Raw genomic sequence first — 20,688 nt, forward strand, 5'->3', positions numbered from 1 at the left:
CTTGCATACATTTCGTTTAAGCTGATACTTCAATAACACTATAAAACATGCTTTTTTACGATGACAATTTTGACGAATATTAAAAATTCATTTTTTTAACTGTTTATAAAACAAACAATTTCTCAAGTAAATCTCTTGAAATCTATACCACTATATTAAGAAAATGATTCTAATTATTTATTATTAACTTGCATACATTTCATTTAAGCAGATACTTCATAAACACTATAAAACATGATTTTATATGATAATTTTGACGAATATTAAATATTTATATTTAGAACTGCTTATAAAACAAACAATTCTCAAGTTAATCTCTTGAAAGCTGGACCACTATATTAAGAAAATGATTCTAATTTGTTATTATTAACTTGCATACATTTCATTTAAGCAGATTTTTCATTAAAACTATAAAACATGATTTTATATGATAATTTTGACGAATATTAAATATTTATTTTTTGATCTGCTTATAAAACAAACAATTCTCAAGATAATCTCTTGAAACCTGGACCTCTATATTAAGAAAATGATTCTAATTTATTATTATTAACTTGCATACATCTCATTTAAGCAGATTTTACATAAACACTATAAAACATGATTTTATATGATAAATTTGACGAATATTAAATATTTATTTTTTGATCTGCTTATAAAACAAACAATTCTCAAGTTAATCTCTTGAAACCTGGACCAAAATATTAAGAAAATGATTCTAATTTGTTATAATTAACTTGCATACATCTCATTTAAGCAGATACTTCATTAAAACTTTAAAACATGATTTTATATGATAATCTTGACGAATATTAAATATTTATTTTTTGATCTGCTTATAAAACAAACAATTCTCAAGATAATCTCTTGAACCCTGGACCACTATATTAAGAAAATGATTCTAATTTATTATTATTAACTTGCATACATCTCATTTAAGCAGATTTTTCATAAACACTATAAAACATGATTTTATATGATAAATTTGACGAATATTAAATATTTATTTTTTGATCTGCTTATAAAACAAACAATTCTCAAGTTAATCTCTTGAAAGCTGGACCACTATATTAAGAAAATGATTCTAATTTATTATTATTAACTTGCATACATCTCATTTAAGCAGATTTTACATAAACACTATAAAACATGATTTTATATGATAAATTTGACGAATATTAAATATTTATTTTTTGATCTGCTTATAAAACAAACAATTCTCAAGTTAATCTCTTGAAACCTGGACCAAAATATTAAGAAAATGATTCTAATTTGTTATAATTAACTTGCATACATCTCATTTAAGCAGATACTTCATTAAAACTTTAAAACATGATTTTATATGATAATTTTGACGAATATTAAATATTTATGTTTTTAACTGCTTATAAAACCCACAATTCTCAAGTTAATCTCTTGAACCCTGGACCACTATATTAAGAAAATGATTCTAATTTATTATTATTAACTTGCATACATCTCATTTAAGCAGATTTTTCATAAACACTATAAAACATGATTTTATATGATAATCTTTACCAATATTAAAAATTCAAATTATTATCTGCTTATAAAACACTCAATTCTTAAGTTAGTGTCATGAAATCCAGACCATTATATTAAGTAAATGATTCTTATTTACTATTATTAACTTCTATAGATATTATGTTAGCTGATTCTTCATAAACACTATAAAACATGTTTTTATATGATAAGTTTGAGAAATATTATGAATTCCTATTTTAATCTGCTTATAAAACAGTCAATTATTAAATGTATACACCAACAGAGGGCGTGAGCGTCGCCGTAGTAGGGACGACATCCGTCGGCCGAACCGCCTCAGAAAGAAACTAGATAGTTGTGTGGCGTTCACCGTACTGCTGTGTGTCGTAACGGGTCGTTGTTTTTACTTAGCTTTTGAGTCTACTCGTTATTTATTAATTAAGATTTTTGATATTATAAACGAATTGTTCATATTTTATGCCCGAAGTTAACACAAGTAAGTTTCTTGACCCTTGACTACTAGATCAAGAAAATGATTCTAATTTATAATTTTTAACTTTCACTTTTTTCATTTTACCTGATATTTTTACTTCATAAAAACTATAAAATATGATTTTATAAGTCAATTCTGACCAATAATACAACTTAAAATTTTTTCGTATTGAAAAGGAGCGATTTTCAGTTGTTGTACAAATGTATTCTTTAGTTACACTCATAATACATTTGAATTTCTTCTACAAAACATTCTGGTATATTTGTACTATCTTTTATGGCTTATCATAATTATTATTTATTATCATCTGTTATACATGTTTTGCAGTTTTACATTCGTATTTGTATTTAAGTTTCAATTGTAAATTCCTTTCATGTATTTTGTATAAAAATGAAGTTTGTCCGTTAGTTTATGTTTTGATAGTTTCCACTTCTGAATTACTCAGTGTTGTCCACGTACTAGTTGTCATATAAAAATTGTCGTTCTCCTTATGGTATCTAGTAGTGACATTTTATCATCCAACCATTATACATATTTAACTTACTATTTTTTTTTAGATGGCAGTACACCAGATATACTCAGGACATATTGAGACATGAATTACCATTTCTACCACATGGGAAAGTTTCAACATCCTACGTTGAAAATGGACTAGACGATCCTGATAATAATAATAGTTTTATGCAAAGTACGAGTAATGGATATTGAATATAATTGATATTAAATTAATAGTAGTGTAAAAAAAAATCAGTGTCATGAAACCCTGACCATTAGATTGTAAGCAAATGATTCTAATTTTCCATAATTGACATTCAAATATTACATTTAAGCTGAAACTTCATAAACACAATAAAAAATGATTTAATATTCTGAATGTTGACATGATTTTACATGGTAATTTAAACAAATATTACAAAGTCATACTTTGAACTGCTTGTAAAACACTGTATTCTCAAGTTATTCTCCAACCACTATACATATTTAACTGAGTAAATTCTTTCAGATTGCGGTACAGCAGATCATTCAAGACATGCTGAGACATGAATTACCATTTCTACCACATAAGAAAGTTACAACATCCTATGTTGAAAACGGACTAGAAGATACTGATAATAATATTGGATTTATGCGATGTACGTGTAATGGTAATTAAATGTAACTGATAGCAACATAATTGCAGTATAACAAAAACTTAGTGTCATGAAATCCAGACCATTAGATTAAGTAAATGATTCTTATTTACCATTACTAACTTTCATATATATCATGTAAGCTGATACTTCATAAATACTATAAAACATGTTTTTATATGATTATTTTGACTCGTATTTTAAATTTATATTTTTAACTGCTTATAAAACCTACAATTATCAAGTTAATATCTTGAAACCTGGACCACTATATTAAGAAAATGATTCTAATTTACCATTGTTAATTTGCATACATTTCATTTAAGCTGTTACTTCATAGACACTATAAAACATGTTTTGTATATGATTATTTTGACTCGTATTTTATATTCATATTTTTAACTGCTTATAAAATACTGAATTCTCAAGTTATTCTTTAACAATTATACATTATTAACTTACTACATTTTTTCAGATGGACATGTTTGTCAGATCACTTAAGGCATGCAGAAACATGAATTCACATTTCTACCACTTACGAAGGTATCAACATCCTATGCTGAAAATGGACTAGAAGATACTGCTAATAATATTGGGTTTATGTAATGTGCGTGTAATGGTTATTGAATATAATTGACAGTAAATTAATGGCAGTGAAACAATTGAGATTTGTTAATAATCTGAAATAAATATTAGTAAACACCTTTGACTTGTAATTTTCATTCTTAAGAGTTACCATTAGTAACTTGCATACATTTCGTTTAAGCTGATACTTCAATAACACTATAAAACATGCTTTTTTACGATGACAATTTTGACGAATATTAAAAATTCATTTTTTTTAACTGTTTATAAAACAAACAATTTCTCAAGTAAATCTCTTGAAACCTATACCACTATATTAAGAAAATGATTCTAATTATTTATTATTAACTTGCATACATTTCATTTAAGCAGATACTTCATAAACACTATAAAACATGATTTTATATGATAATTTTGACGAATATTAAATATTTATATTTAGAACTGCTTATAAAACAAACAATTCTCAAGTTAATCTCTTGAAAGCTGGACCACTATATTAAGAAAATGATTCTAATTTGTTATTATTAACTTGCATACATTTCATTTAAGCAGATTTTTCATTAAAACTATAAAACATGATTTTATATGATAATTTTGACGAATATTAAATATTTATTTTTTGATCTGCTTATAAAACAAACAATTCTCAAGATAATCTCTTGAAACCTGGACCTCTATATTAAGAAAATGATTCTAATTTATTATTATTAACTTGCATACATCTCATTTAAGCAGATTTTACATAAACACTATAAAACATGATTTTATATGATAAATTTGACGAATATTAAATATTTATTTTTTGATCTGCTTATAAAACAAACAATTCTCAAGTTAATCTCTTGAAACCTGGACCAAAATATTAAGAAAATGATTCTAATTTGTTATAATTAACTTGCATACATCTCATTTAAGCAGATACTTCATTAAAACTTTAAAACATGATTTTATATGATAATCTTGACGAATATTAAATATTTATTTTTTGATCTGCTTATAAAACAAACAATTCTCAAGATAATCTCTTGAACCCTGGACCACTATATTAAGAAAATGATTCTAATTTATTATTATTAACTTGCATACATCTCATTTAAGCAGATTTTTCATAAACACTATAAAACATGATTTTATATGATAAATTTGACGAATATTAAATATTTATTTTTTGATCTGCTTATAAAACAAACAATTCTCAAGTTAATCTCTTGAAAGCTGGACCACTATATTAAGAAAATGATTCTAATTATTTATTATTAACTTGCATACATTTCATTTAAGCAGATACTTTATATACTCTATAATACATTATTTTATATGATAATCTTTACCAATATTAAAAATTCAAATTATTATCTGCTTATAAAACACTTAATTCTTAAGTTAGTGTCATGTAATCCAGACAATTATATTAAGTAAATGATTCTTATTTACTATTATTAACTTCTATAGATATTATGTTAGCTGATTCTTCATAAACACTATAAAACATGTTTTTATATGATAAGTTTGAGAAATATTATGAATTCCTATTTTAATCTGCTTATAAAACAGTCAATTATTAAATGTATACACCAACAGAGGGCGTGAGCGTCGCCGTAGTAGGGACGACATCCGTCGGCCGAACCGCCTCAGAAAGAAACTAGATAGTTGTGTGGCGTTCACCGTACTGCTGTGTGTCGTAACGGGTCGTTGTTTTTACTTAGCTTTTGAGTCTACTCGTTATTTATTAATTAAGATTTTTGATATTATAAACGAATTGTTCATATTTTATGCCCGAAGTTAACACAAGTAAGTTTCTTGACCCTTGACTACTAGATCAAGAAAATGATTCTAATTTATAATTTTTAACTTTCACTTTTTTCATTTTACCTGATATTTTTACTTCATAAAAACTATAAAATATGATTTTATAAGTCAATTCTGACCAATAATACAACTTAAAATTTTTTCGTATTGAAAAGGAGCGATTTTCAGTTGTTGTACAAATGTATTCTTTAGTTACACTCATAATACATTTGAATTTCTTCTACAAAACATTCTGGTATATTTGTACTATCTTTTATGGCTTATCATAATTATTATTTATTATCATCTGTTATACATGTTTTGCAGTTTTACATTCGTATTTGTATTTAAGTTTCAATTGTAAATTCCTTTCATGTATTTTGTATAAAAATGAAGTTTGTCCGTTAGTTTATGTTTTGATAGTTTCCACTTCTGAATTACTCAGTGTTGTCCACGTACTAGTTGTCATATAAAAATTGTCGTTCTCCTTATGGTATCTAGTAGTGACATTTTATCATCCAACCATTATACATATTTAACTTACTATTTTTTTTTAGATGGCAGTACACCAGATATACTCAGGACATATTGAGACATGAATTACCATTTCTACCACATGGGAAAGTTTCAACATCCTACGTTGAAAATGGACTAGACGATCCTGATAATAATAATAGTTTTATGCAAAGTACGAGTAATGGATATTGAATATAATTGATATTAAATTAATAGTAGTGTAAAAAAAAATCAGTGTCATGAAACCCTGACCATTAGATTGTAAGCAAATGATTCTAATTTTCCATAATTGACATTCAAATATTACATTTAAGCTGAAACTTCATAAACACAATAAAAAATGATTTAATATTCTGAATGTTGACATGATTTTACATGGTAATTTAAACAAATATTACAAAGTCATACTTTGAACTGCTTGTAAAACACTGTATTCTCAAGTTATTCTCCAACCACTATACATATTTAACTGAGTAAATTCTTTCAGATTGCGGTACAGCAGATCATTCAAGACATGCTGAGACATGAATTACCATTTCTACCACATAAGAAAGTTACAACATCCTATGTTGAAAATGGACTAGAAGATACTGATAATAATATTGGATTTATGCGATGTACGTGTAATGGTAATTAAATGTAACTGATAGCAACATAATTGCAGTATAACAAAAACTTAGTGTCATGAAATCCAGACCATTAGATTAAGTAAATGATTCTTATTTACCATTACTAACTTTCATATATATCATGTAAGCTGATACTTCATAAATACTATAAAACATGTTTTTATATGATTATTTTGACTCGTATTTTAAATTTATATTTTTAACTGCTTATAAAACCTACAATTATCAAGTTAATATCTTGAAACCTGGACCACTATATTAAGAAAATGATTCTAATTTACCATTGTTAATTTGCATACATTTCATTTAAGCTGTTACTTCATAGACACTATAAAACATGTTTTGTATATGATTATTTTGACTCGTATTTTATATTCATATTTTTAACTGCTTATAAAATACTGAATTCTCAAGTTATTCTTTAACAATTATACATTATTAACTTACTACATTTTTTCAGATGGACATGTTTGTCAGATCACTCAAGGCATGCAGAAACATGAATTCACATTTCTACCACTTACGAAGGTATCAACATCCTATGCTGAAAATGGACTAGAAGATACTGCTAATAATATTGGGTTTATGTAATGTGCGTGTAATGGTTATTGAATATAATTGACAGTAAATTAATGGCAGTGAAACAATTGAGATTTGTTAATAATCTGAAATAAATATTAGTAAACACCTTTGACTTGTAATTTTCATTCTTAAGAGTTACCATTAGTAACTTGTATACATTTCGTTTAAGCTGATACTTCAATAACACTATAAAACATGCTTTTTTACGATGACAATTTTGACGAATATTAAAAATTCATTTTTTTAACTGTTTATAAAACAAACAATTTCTCAAGTAAATCTCTTGAAACCTATACCACTATATTAAGAAAATGATTCTAATTATTTATTATTAACTTGCATACATTTCATTTAAGCAGATACTTCATAAACACTATAAAACATGATTTTATATGATAATTTTGACGAATATTAAATATTTATATTTAGAACTGCTTATAAAACAAACAATTCTCAAGTTAATCTCTTGAAAGCTGGACCACTATATTAAGAAAATGATTCTAATTTGTTATTATTAACTTGCATACATTTCATTTAAGCAGATTTTTCATTAAAACTATAAAACATGATTTTATATGATAATTTTGACGAATATTAAATATTTATTTTTTGATCTGCTTATAAAACAAACAATTCTCAAGATAATCTCTTGAAACCTGGACCTCTATATTAAGAAAATGATTCTAATTTATTATTATTAACTTGCATACATCTCATTTAAGCAGATTTTACATAAACACTATAAAACATGATTTTATATGATAAATTTGACGAATATTAAATATTTATTTTTTGATCTGCTTATAAAACAAACAATTCTCAAGTTAATCTCTTGAAACCTGGACCAAAATATTAAGAAAATGATTCTAATTTGTTATAATTAACTTGCATACATCTCATTTAAGCAGATACTTCATTAAAACTTTAAAACATGATTTTATATGATAATCTTGACGAATATTAAATATTTATTTTTTGATCTGCTTATAAAACAAACAATTCTCAAGATAATCTCTTGAACCCTGGACCACTATATTAAGAAAATGATTCTAATTTATTATTATTAACTTGCATACATCTCATTTAAGCAGATTTTTCATAAACACTATAAAACATGATTTTATATGATAAATTTGACGAATATTAAATATTTATTTTTTGATCTGCTTATAAAACAAACAATTCTCAAGATAATCTCTTGAACCCTGGACCACTATATTAAGAAAATGATTCTAATTTATTATTATTAACTTGCATACATCTCATTTAAGCAGATTTTTCATAAACACTATAAAACATGATTTTATATGATAATTTTGACGAATATTAAATATTTATGTTTTTAACTGCTTATAAAACCCACAATTCTCAAGTTAATCTCTTGAAACCTACACCACTATATTAAGAAAATGATTCTAATTATTTATTATTAACTTGCATACATTTCATTTAAGCAGATACTTCATAAACACTATAAACATGATTTTATATGATAATTTTGACGAATATAAAATATTTATGTTTTTAACTGCTTATAAAACCCACAATTCTCAAGTTAATCTCTTGAAACCTGGACGACTATATTAAGAAAATTACTCCAATTTACCATTATTAACTTGCATACATTTCATTTAAGCAGATACTTTATATACTCTATAATACATTATTTTATATGATAATCTTTACCAATATTAAAAATTCAAATTATTATCTGCTTATAAAACACTCAATTCTTAAGTTAGTGTCATGTAATCCAGACAATTATATTAAGTAAATGATTCTTATTTACTATTATTAACTTCTATAGATATTATGTTAGCTGATTCTTCATAAACACTATAAAACATGTTTTTATATGATAAGTTTGAGAAATATTATGAATTCCTATTTTAATCTGCTTATAAAACAGTCAATTATTAAATGTATACACCAACAGAGGGCGTGAGCGTCGCCGTAGTAGGGACGACATCCGTCGGCCGAACCGCCTCAGAAAGAAACTAGATAGTTGTGTGGCGTTCACCGTACTGCTGTGTGTCGTAACGGGTCGTTGTTTTTACTTAGCTTTTGAGTCTACTCGTTATTTATTAATTAAGATTTTTGATATTATAAACGAATTGTTCATATTTTATGCCCGAAGTTAACACAAGTAAGTTTCTTGACCCTTGACTACTAGATCAAGAAAATGATTCTAATTTATAATTCTTAACTTTCACTTTTTTCATTTTACCTGATATTTTTACTTCATAAAAACTATAAAATATGATTTTATAAGTCAATTCTGACCAATAATACAACTTAACATTTTTTCGTATTGAAAAGGAGCGATTTACAGTTGTTGTACAAATGTATTCTTTAGTTACACTCATAATACATTTGAATTTCTTCTACAAAACATTCTGGTATATTTGTACTATCTTTTATGGCTTATCATAATTATTATTTATTATCATCTGTTATACATGTTTTGCAGTTTTACATTCGTATTTGTATTTAAGTTTCAATTGTAAATTCCTTTCATGTATTTTGTATAAAAATGAAGTTTGTCCGTTAGTTTATGTTTTGATAGTTTCCACTTCTGAATTACTCAGTGTTGTCCACGTACTAGTTGTCATATAAAAATTGTCGTTCTCCTTATGGTATCTAGTAGTGACATTTTATCATCCAACCATTATACATATTTAACTTACTATTTTTTTTTAGATGGCAGTACACCAGATATACTCAGGACATATTGAGACATGAATTACCATTTCTACCACATGGGAAAGTTTCAACATCCTACGTTGAAAATGGACTAGACGATCCTGATAATAATAATAGTTTTATGCAAAGTACGAGTAATGGATATTGAATATAATTGATATTAAATTAATAGTAGTGTAAAAAAAAATCAGTGTCATGAAACCCTGACCATTAGATTGTAAGCAAATGATTCTAATTTTCCATAATTGACATTCAAATATTACATTTAAGCTGAAACTTCATAAACACAATAAAAAATGATTTAATATTCTGAATGTTGACATGATTTTACATGGTAATTTAAACAAATATTACAAAGTCATACTTTGAACTGCTTGTAAAACACTGTATTCTCAAGTTATTCTCCAACCACTATACATATTTAACTGAGTAAATTCTTTCAGATTGCGGTACAGCAGATCATTCAAGACATGCTGAGACATGAATTACCATTTCTACCACATAAGAAAGTTACAACATCCTATGTTGAAAACGGACTAGAAGATACTGATAATAATATTGGATTTATGCGATGTACGTGTAATGGTAATTAAATGTAACTGATAGCAACATAATTGCAGTATAACAAAAACTTAGTGTCATGAAATCCAGACCATTAGATTAAGTAAATGATTCTTATTTACCATTACTAACTTTCATATATATCATGTAAGCTGATACTTCATAAATACTATAAAACATGTTTTTATATGATTATTTTGACTCGTATTTTAAATTTATATTTTTAACTGCTTATAAAACCTACAATTATCAAGTTAATATCTTGAAACCTGGACCACTATATTAAGAAAATGATTCTAATTTACCATTGTTAATTTGCATACATTTCATTTAAGCTGTTACTTCATAGACACTATAAAACATGTTTTGTATATGATTATTTTGACTCGTATTTTATATTCATATTTTTAACTGCTTATAAAATACTGAATTCTCAAGTTATTCTTTAACAATTATACATTATTAACTTACTACATTTTTTCAGATGGACATGTTTGTCAGATCACTTAAGGCATGCAGAAACATGAATTCACATTTCTACCACTTACGAAGGTATCAACATCCTATGCTGAAAATGGACTAGAAGATACTGCTAATAATATTGGGTTTATGTAATGTGCGTGTAATGGTTATTGAATATAATTGACAGTAAATTAATGGCAGTGAAACAATTGAGATTTGTTAATAATCTGAAATAAATATTAGTAAACACCTTTGACTTGTAATTTTCATTCTTAAGAGTTACCATTAGTAACTTGCATACATTTCGTTTAAGCTGATACTTCAATAACACTATAAAACATGCTTTTTTACGATGACAATTTTGACGAATATTAAAAATTCATTTTTTTAACTGTTTATAAAACAAACAATTTCTCAAGTAAATCTCTTGAAACCTATACCACTATATTAAGAAAATGATTCTAATTATTTATTATTAACTTGCATACATTTCATTTAAGCAGATACTTCATAAACACTATAAAACATGATTTTATATGATAATTTTGACGAATATAAAATATTTATGTTTTTAACTGCTTATAAAACCCACAATTCTCAAGTTAATCTCTTGAAACCTGGACGACTATATTAAGAAAATTACTCCAATTTACCATTATTAACTTGCATACATTTCATTTAAGCAGATACTTCATAAACACTATAAACATGATTTTATATGATAATCTTTACCAATATTAAAAATTCAAATTATTATCTGCTTATAAAACACTCAATTCTTAAGTTAGTGTCATGAAATCCAGACCATTATATTAAGTAAATGATTCTTATTTACTATTATTAACTTCTATAGATATTATGTTAGCTGATTCTTCATAAACACTATAAAACATGTTTTTATATGATAAGTTTGAGAAATATTATGAATTCCTATTTTAATCTGCTTATAAAACAGTCAATTATTAAATGTATACACCAACAGAGGGCGTGAGCGTCGCCGTAGTAGGGACGACATCCGTCGGCCGAACCGCCTCAGAAAGAAACTAGATAGTTGTGTGGCGTTCACCGTACTGCTGTGTGTCGTAACGGGTCGTTGTTTTTACTTAGCTTTTGAGTCTACTCGTTATTTATTAATTAAGATTTTTGATATTATAAACGAATTGTTCATATTTTATGCCCGAAGTTAACACAAGTAAGTTTCTTGACCCTTGACTACTAGATCAAGAAAATGATTCTAATTTATAATTCTTAACTTTCACTTTTTTCATTTTACCTGATATTTTTACTTCATAAAAACTATAAAATATGATTTTATAAGTCAATTCTGACCAATAATACAACTTAACATTTTTTCGTATTGAAAAGGAGCGATTTACAGTTGTTGTACAAATGTATTCTTTAGTTACACTCATAATACATTTGAATTTCTTCTACAAAACATTCTGGTATATTTGTACTATCTTTTATGGCTTATCATAATTATTATTTATTATCATCTGTTATACATGTTTTGCAGTTTTACATTCGTATTTGTATTTAAGTTTCAATTGTAAATTCCTTTCATGTATTTTGTATAAAAATGAAGTTTGTCCGTTAGTTTATGTTTTGATAGTTTCCACTTCTGAATTACTCAGTGTTGTCCACGTACTAGTTGTCATATAAAAATTGTCGTTCTCCTTATGGTATCTAGTAGTGACATTTTATCATCCAACCATTATACATATTTAACTTACTATTTTTTTTTAGATGGCAGTACACCAGATATACTCAGGACATATTGAGACATGAATTACCATTTCTACCACATGGGAAAGTTTCAACATCCTACGTTGAAAATGGACTAGACGATCCTGATAATAATAATAGTTTTATGCAAAGTACGAGTAATGGATATTGAATATAATTGATATTAAATTAATAGTAGTGTAAAAAAAAATCAGTGTCATGAAACCCTGACCATTAGATTGTAAGCAAATGATTCTAATTTTCCATAATTGACATTCAAATATTACATTTAAGCTGAAACTTCATAAACACAATAAAAAATGATTTAATATTCTGAATGTTGACATGATTTTACATGGTAATTTAAACAAATATTACAAAGTCATACTTTGAACTGCTTGTAAAACACTGTATTCTCAAGTTATTCTCCAACCACTATACATATTTAACTGAGTAAATTCTTTCAGATTGCGGTACAGCAGATCATTCAAGACATGCTGAGACATGAATTACCATTTCTACCACATAAGAAAGTTACAACATCCTATGTTGAAAACGGACTAGAAGATACTGATAATAATATTGGATTTATGCGATGTACGTGTAATGGTAATTAAATGTAACTGATAGCAACATAATTGCAGTATAACAAAAACTTAGTGTCATGAAATCCAGACCATTAGATTAAGTAAATGATTCTTATTTACCATTACTAACTTTCATATATATCATGTAAGCTGATACTTCATAAATACTATAAAACATGTTTTTATATGATTATTTTGACTCGTATTTTAAATTTATATTTTTAACTGCTTATAAAACCTACAATTATCAAGTTAATATCTTGAAACCTGGACCACTATATTAAGAAAATGATTCTAATTTACCATTGTTAATTTGCATACATTTCATTTAAGCTGTTACTTCATAGACACTATAAAACATGTTTTGTATATGATTATTTTGACTCGTATTTTATATTCATATTTTTAACTGCTTATAAAATACTGAATTCTCAAGTTATTCTTTAACAATTATACATTATTAACTTACTACATTTTTTCAGATGGACATGTTTGTCAGATCACTTAAGGCATGCAGAAACATGAATTCACATTTCTACCACTTACGAAGGTATCAACATCCTATGCTGAAAATGGACTAGAAGATACTGCTAATAATATTGGGTTTATGTAATGTGCGTGTAATGGTTATTGAATATAATTGACAGTAAATTAATGGCAGTGAAACAATTGAGATTTGTTAATAATCTGAAATAAATATTAGTAAACACCTTTGACTTGTAATTTTCATTCTTAAGAGTTACCATTAGTAACTTGCATACATTTCGTTTAAGCTGATACTTCAATAACACTATAAAACATGCTTTTTTACGATGACAATTTTGACGAATATTAAAAATTCATTTTTTTAACTGTTTATAAAACAAACAATTTCTCAAGTAAATCTCTTGAAACCTATACCACTATATTAAGAAAATGATTCTAATTATTTATTATTAACTTGCATACATTTCATTTAAGCAGATACTTCATAAACACTATAAAACATGATTTTATATGATAATTTTGACGAATATAAAATATTTATGTTTTTAACTGCTTATAAAACCCACAATTCTCAAGTTAATCTCTTGAAACCTGGACGACTATATTAAGAAAATTACTCCAATTTACCATTATTAACTTGCATACATTTCATTTAAGCAGATACTTCATAAACACTATAAACATGATTTTATATGATAATCTTTACCAATATTAAAAATTCAAATTATTATCTGCTTATAAAACACTCAATTCTTAAGTTAGTGTCATGAAATCCAGACCATTATATTAAGTAAATGATTCTTATTTACTATTATTAACTTCTATAGATATTATGTTAGCTGATTCTTCATAAACACTATAAAACATGTTTTTATATGATAAGTTTGAGAAATATTATGAATTCCTATTTTAATCTGCTTATAAAACAGTCAATTATTAAATGTATACACCAACAGAGGGCGTGAGCGTCGCCGTAGTAGGGACGACATCCGTCGGCCGAACCGCCTCAGAAAGAAACTAGATAGTTGTGTGGCGTTCACCGTACTGCTGTGTGTCGTAACGGGTCGTTGTTTTTACTTAGCTTTTGAGTCTACTCGTTATTTATTAATTAAGATTTTTGATATTATAAACGAATTGTTCATATTTTATGCCCGAAGTTAACACAAGTAAGTTTCTTGACCCTTGACTACTAGATCAAGAAAATGATTCTAATTTATAATTCTTAACTTTCACTTTTTTCATTTTACCTGATATTTTTACTTCATAAAAACTATAAAATATGATTTTATAAGTCAATTCTGACCAATAATACAACTTAACATTTTTTCGTATTGAAAAGGAGCGATTTACAGTTGTTGTACAAATGTATTCTTTAGTTACACTCATAATACATTTGAATTTCTTCTACAAAACATTCTGGTATATTTGTACTATCTTTTATGGCTTATCATAATTATTATTTATTATCATCTGTTATACATGTTTTGCAGTTTTACATTCGTATTTGTATTTAAGTTTCAATTGTAAATTCCTTTCATGTATTTTGTATAAAAATGAAGTTTGTCCGTTAGTTTATGTTTTGATAGTTTCCACTTCTGAATTACTCAGTGTTGTCCACGTACTAGTTGTCATATAAAAATTGTCGTTCTCCTTATGGTATCTAGTAGTGACATTTTATCATCCAACCATTATACATATTTAACTTACTATTTTTTTTTAGATGGCAGTACACCAGATATACTCAGGACATATTGAGACATGAATTACCATTTCTACCACATGGGAAAGTTTCAACATCCTACGTTGAAAATGGACTAGACGATCCTGATAATAATAATAGTTTTATGCAAAGTACGAGTAATGGATATTGAATATAATTGATATTAAATTAATAGTAGTGTAAAAAAAAATCAGTGTCATGAAACCCTGACCATTAGATTGTAAGCAAATGATTCTAATTTTCCATAATTGACATTCAAATATTACATTTAAGCTGAAACTTCATAAACACAATAAAAAATGATTTAATATTCTGAATGTTGACATGATTTTACATGGTAATTTAAACAAATATTACAAAGTCATACTTTGAACTGCTTGTAAAACACTGTATTCTCAAGTTATTCTCCAACCACTATACATATTTAACTGAGTAAATTCTTTCAGATTGCGGTACAGCAGATCATTCAAGACATGCTGAGACATGAATTACCATTTCTACCACATAAGAAAGTTACAACATCCTATGTTGAAAACGGACTAGAAGATACTGATAATAATATTGGATTTATGCGATGTACGTGTAATGGTAATTAAATGTAACTGATAGCAACATAATTGCAGTATAACAAAAACTTAGTGTCATGAAATCCAGACCATTAGATTAAGTAAATGATTCTTATTTACCATTACTAACTTTCATATATATCATGTAAGCTGATACTTCATAAATACTATAAAACATGTTTTTATATGATTATTTTGACTCGTATTTTAAATTTATATTTTTAACTGCTTATAAAACCTACAATTATCAAGTTAATATCTTGAAACCTGGACCACTATATTAAGAAAATGATTCTAATTTACCATTGTTAATTTGCATACATTTCATTTAAGCTGTTACTTCATAGACACTATAAAACATGTTTTGTATATGATTATTTTGACTCGTATTTTATATTCATATTTTTAACTGCTTATAAAATACTGAATTCTCAAGTTATTCTTTAACAATTATACATTATTAACTTACTACATTTTTTCAGATGGACATGTTTGTCAGATCACTTAAGGCATGCAGAAACATGAATTCACATTTCTACCACTTACGAAGGTATCAACATCCTATGCTGAAAATGGACTAGAAGATACTGCTAATAATATTGGGTTTATGTAATGTGCGTGTAATGGTTATTGAATATAATTGACAGTAAATTAATGGCAGTGAAACAATTGAGATTTGTTAATAATCTGAAATAAATATTAGTAAACACCTTTGACTTGTAATTTTCATTCTTAAGAGTTACCATTAGTAACTTGCATACATTTCGTTTAAGCTGATACTTCAATAACACTATAAAACATGCTTTTTTACGATGACAATTTTGACGAATATTAAAAATTCATTTTTTTAACTGTTTATAAAACAAACAATTTCTCAAGTAAATCTCTTGAAACCTATACCACTATATTAAGAAAATGATTCTAATTATTTATTATTAACTTGCATACATTTCATTTAAGCAGATACTTCATAAACACTATAAAACATGATTTTATATGATAATTTTGACGAATATAAAATATTTATGTTTTTAACTGCTTATAAAACCCACAATTCTCAAGTTAATCTCTTGAAACCTGGACGACTATATTAAGAAAATTACTCCAATTTACCATTATTAACTTGCATACATTTCATTTAAGCAGATACTTCATAAACACTATAAACATGATTTTATATGATAATCTTTACCAATATTAAAAATTCAAATTATTATCTGCTTATAAAACACTCAATTCTTAAGTTAGTGTCATGAAATCCAGACCATTATATTAAGTAAATGATTCTTATTTACTATTATTAACTTCTATAGATATTATGTTAGCTGATTCTTCATAAACACTATAAAACATGTTTTTATATGATAAGTTTGAGAAATATTATGAATTCCTATTTTAATCTGCTTATAAAACAGTCAATTATTAAATGTATACACCAACAGAGGGCGTGAGCGTCGCCGTAGTAGGGACGACATCCGTCGGCCGAACCGCCTCAGAAAGAAACTAGATAGTTGTGTGGCGTTCACCGTACTGCTGTGTGTCGTAACGGGTCGTTGTTTTTACTTAGCTTTTGAGTCTACTCGTTATTTATTAATTAAGATTTTTGATATTATAAACGAATTGTTCATATTTTATGCCCGAAGTTAACACAAGTAAGTTTCTTGACCCTTGACTACTAGATCAAGAAAATGATTCTAATTTATAATTCTTAACTTTCACTTTTTTCATTTTACCTGATATTTTTACTTCATAAAAACTATAAAATATGATTTTATAAGTCAATTCTGACCAATAATACAACTTAACATTTTTTCGTATTGAAAAGGAGCGATTTACAGTTGTTGTACAAATGTATTCTTTAGTTACACTCATAATACATTTGAATTTCTTCTACAAAACATTCTGGTATATTTGTACTATCTTTTATGGCTTATCATAATTATTATTTATTATCATCTGTTATACATGTTTTGCAGTTTTACATTCGTATTTGTATTTAAGTTTCAATTGTAAATTCCTTTCATGTATTTTGTATAAAAATGAAGTTTGTCCGTTAGTTTATGTTTTGATAGTTTCCACTTCTGAATTACTCAGTGTTGTCCACGTACTAGTTGTCATATAAAAATTGTCGTTCTCCTTATGGTATCTAGTAGTGACATTTTATCATCCAACCATTATACATATTTAACTTACTATTTTTTTTTAGATGGCAGTACACCAGATATACTCAGGACATATTGAGACATGAATTACCATTTCTACCACATGGGAAAGTTTCAACATCCTACGTTGAAAATGGACTAGACGATCCTGATAATAATAATAGTTTTATGCAAAGTACGAGTAATGGATATTGAATATAATTGATATTAAATTAATAGTAGTGTAAAAAAAAATCAGTGTCATGAAACCCTGACCATTAGATTGTAAGCAAATGATTCTAATTTTCCATAATTGACATTCAAATATTACATTTAAGCTGAAACTTCATAAACACAATAAAAAATGATTTAATATTCTGAATGTTGACATGATTTTACATGGTAATTTAAACAAATATTACAAAGTCATACTTTGAACTGCTTGTAAAACACTGTATTCTCAAGTTATTCTCCAACCACTATACATATTTAACTGAGTAAATTCTTTCAGATTGCGGTACAGCAGATCATTCAAGACATGCTGAGACATGAATTACCATTTCTACCACATAAGAAAGTTACAACATCCTATGTTGAAAACGGACTAGAAGATACTGATAATAATATTGGATTTATGCGATGTACGTGTAATGGTAATTAAATGTAACTGATAGCAACATAATTGCAGTATAACAAAAACTTAGTGTCATGAAATCCAGACCATTAGATTAAGTAAATGATTCTTATTTACCATTACTAACTTTCATATATATCATGTAAGCTGATACTTCATAAATACTATAAAACATGTTTTTATATGATTATTTTGACTCGTATTTTAAATTTATATTTTTAACTGCTTATAAAACCTACAATTATCAAGTTAATATCTTGAAACCTGGACCACTATATTAAGAAAATGATTCTAATTTACCATTGTTAATTTGCATACATTTCATTTAAGCTGTTACTTCATAGACACTATAAAACATGTTTTGTATATGATTATTTTGACTCGTATTTTATATTCATATTTTTAACTGCTTATAAAATACTGAATTCTCAAGTTATTCTTTAACAATTATACATTATTAACTTACTACATTTTTTCAGATGGACATGTTTGTCAGATCACTTAAGGCATGCAGAAACATGAATTCACATTTCTACCACTTACGAAGGTATCAACATCCTATGCTGAAAATGGACTAGAAGATACTGCTAATAATATTGGGTTTATGTAATGTGCGTGTAATGGTTATTGAATATAATTGACAGTAAATTAATGGCAGTGAAACAATTGAGATTTGTTAATAATCTGAAATAAATATTAGTAAACACCTTTGACTTGTAATTTTCATTCTTAAGAGTTACCATTAGTAACTTGCATACATTTCGTTTAAGCTGATACTTCAATAACACTATAAAACATGCTTTTTTACGATGACAATTTTGACGAATATTAAAAATTCATTTTTTTAACTGTTTATAAAACAAACAATTTCTCAAGTAAATCTCTTGAAACCTATACCACTATATTAAGAAAATGATTCTAATTATTTATTATTAACTTGCATACATTTCATTTAAGCAGATACTTCATAAACACTATAAAACATGATTTTATATGATAATTTTGACGAATATAAAATATTTATGTTTTTAACTGCTTATAAAACCCACAATTCTCAAGTTAATCTCTTGAAACCTGGACGACTATATTAAGAAAATTACTCCAATTTACCATTATTAACTTGCATACATTTCATTTAAGCAGATACTTCATAAACACTATAAACATGATTTTATATGATAATCTTTACCAATATTAAAAATTCAAATTATTATCTGCTTATAAAACACTCAATTCTTAAGTTAGTGTCATGAAATCCAGACCATTATATTAAGTAAATGATTCTTATTTACTATTATTAACTTCTATAGATATTATGTTAGCTGATTCTTCATAAACACTATAAAACATGTTTTTATATGATAAGTTTGAGAAATATTATGAATTCCTATTTTAATCTGCTTATAAAACAGTCAATTATTAAATGTATACACCAACAGAGGGCGTGAGCGTCGCCGTAGTAGGGACGACATCCGTCGGCCGAACCGCCTCAGAAAGAAACTAGATAGTTGTGTGGCGTTCACCGTACTGCTGTGTGTCGTAACGGGTCGTTGTTTTTACTTAGCTTTTGAGTCTACTCGTTATTTATTAATTAAGATTTTTGATATTATAAACGAATTGTTCATATTTTATGCCCGAAGTTAACACAAGTAAGTTTCTTGACCCTTGACTACTAGATCAAGAAAATGATTCTAATTTATAATTCTTAACTTTCACTTTTTTCATTTTACCTGATATTTTTACTTCATAAAAACTATAAAATATGATTTTATAAGTCAATTCTGACCAATAATACAACTTAACATTTTTTCGTATTGAAAAGGAGCGATTTACAGTTGTTGTACAAATGTATTCTTTAGTTACACTCATAATAC

At 26.3% G+C, this 20,688-nt stretch overlaps 6 long non-coding RNA genes across 8 annotated transcripts in view; all 6 read left to right on the forward strand.

Annotated features, from left to right (window-relative positions):
* Positions 1 to 20,688, forward strand: part of LOC132924669 (uncharacterized) — a 113,580-nt gene that overhangs the window by 63,768 nt on the left and 29,124 nt on the right. The window lies entirely within an intron of this gene.
* On the forward strand, positions 3,006 to 3,779 carry LOC132927971 (uncharacterized). The gene is made up of 2 exons (XR_009661917.1): positions 3,006 to 3,129; positions 3,602 to 3,779. It is a non-coding gene; the product is annotated as an uncharacterized LOC132927971 (long non-coding RNA).
* On the forward strand, positions 10,382 to 11,155 carry LOC132927975 (uncharacterized). The gene is made up of 2 exons (XR_009661919.1): positions 10,382 to 10,505; positions 10,978 to 11,155. It is a non-coding gene; the product is annotated as an uncharacterized LOC132927975 (long non-coding RNA).
* On the forward strand, positions 13,154 to 13,927 carry LOC132927986 (uncharacterized). Its single transcript, XR_009661940.1, has 2 exons — positions 13,154 to 13,277; positions 13,750 to 13,927. It is a non-coding gene; the product is annotated as an uncharacterized LOC132927986 (long non-coding RNA).
* On the forward strand, positions 15,926 to 16,699 carry LOC132927983 (uncharacterized). The gene is made up of 2 exons (XR_009661938.1): positions 15,926 to 16,049; positions 16,522 to 16,699. It is a non-coding gene; the product is annotated as an uncharacterized LOC132927983 (long non-coding RNA).
* Positions 18,698 to 19,471, forward strand: LOC132927984 (uncharacterized). The gene is made up of 2 exons (XR_009661939.1): positions 18,698 to 18,821; positions 19,294 to 19,471. It is a non-coding gene; the product is annotated as an uncharacterized LOC132927984 (long non-coding RNA).

This window comes from Rhopalosiphum padi, chromosome 3, assembly GCF_020882245.1.
Source record: "Rhopalosiphum padi isolate XX-2018 chromosome 3, ASM2088224v1, whole genome shotgun sequence".
NCBI classification, from domain to species: domain Eukaryota; kingdom Metazoa; phylum Arthropoda; class Insecta; order Hemiptera; family Aphididae; genus Rhopalosiphum; species Rhopalosiphum padi.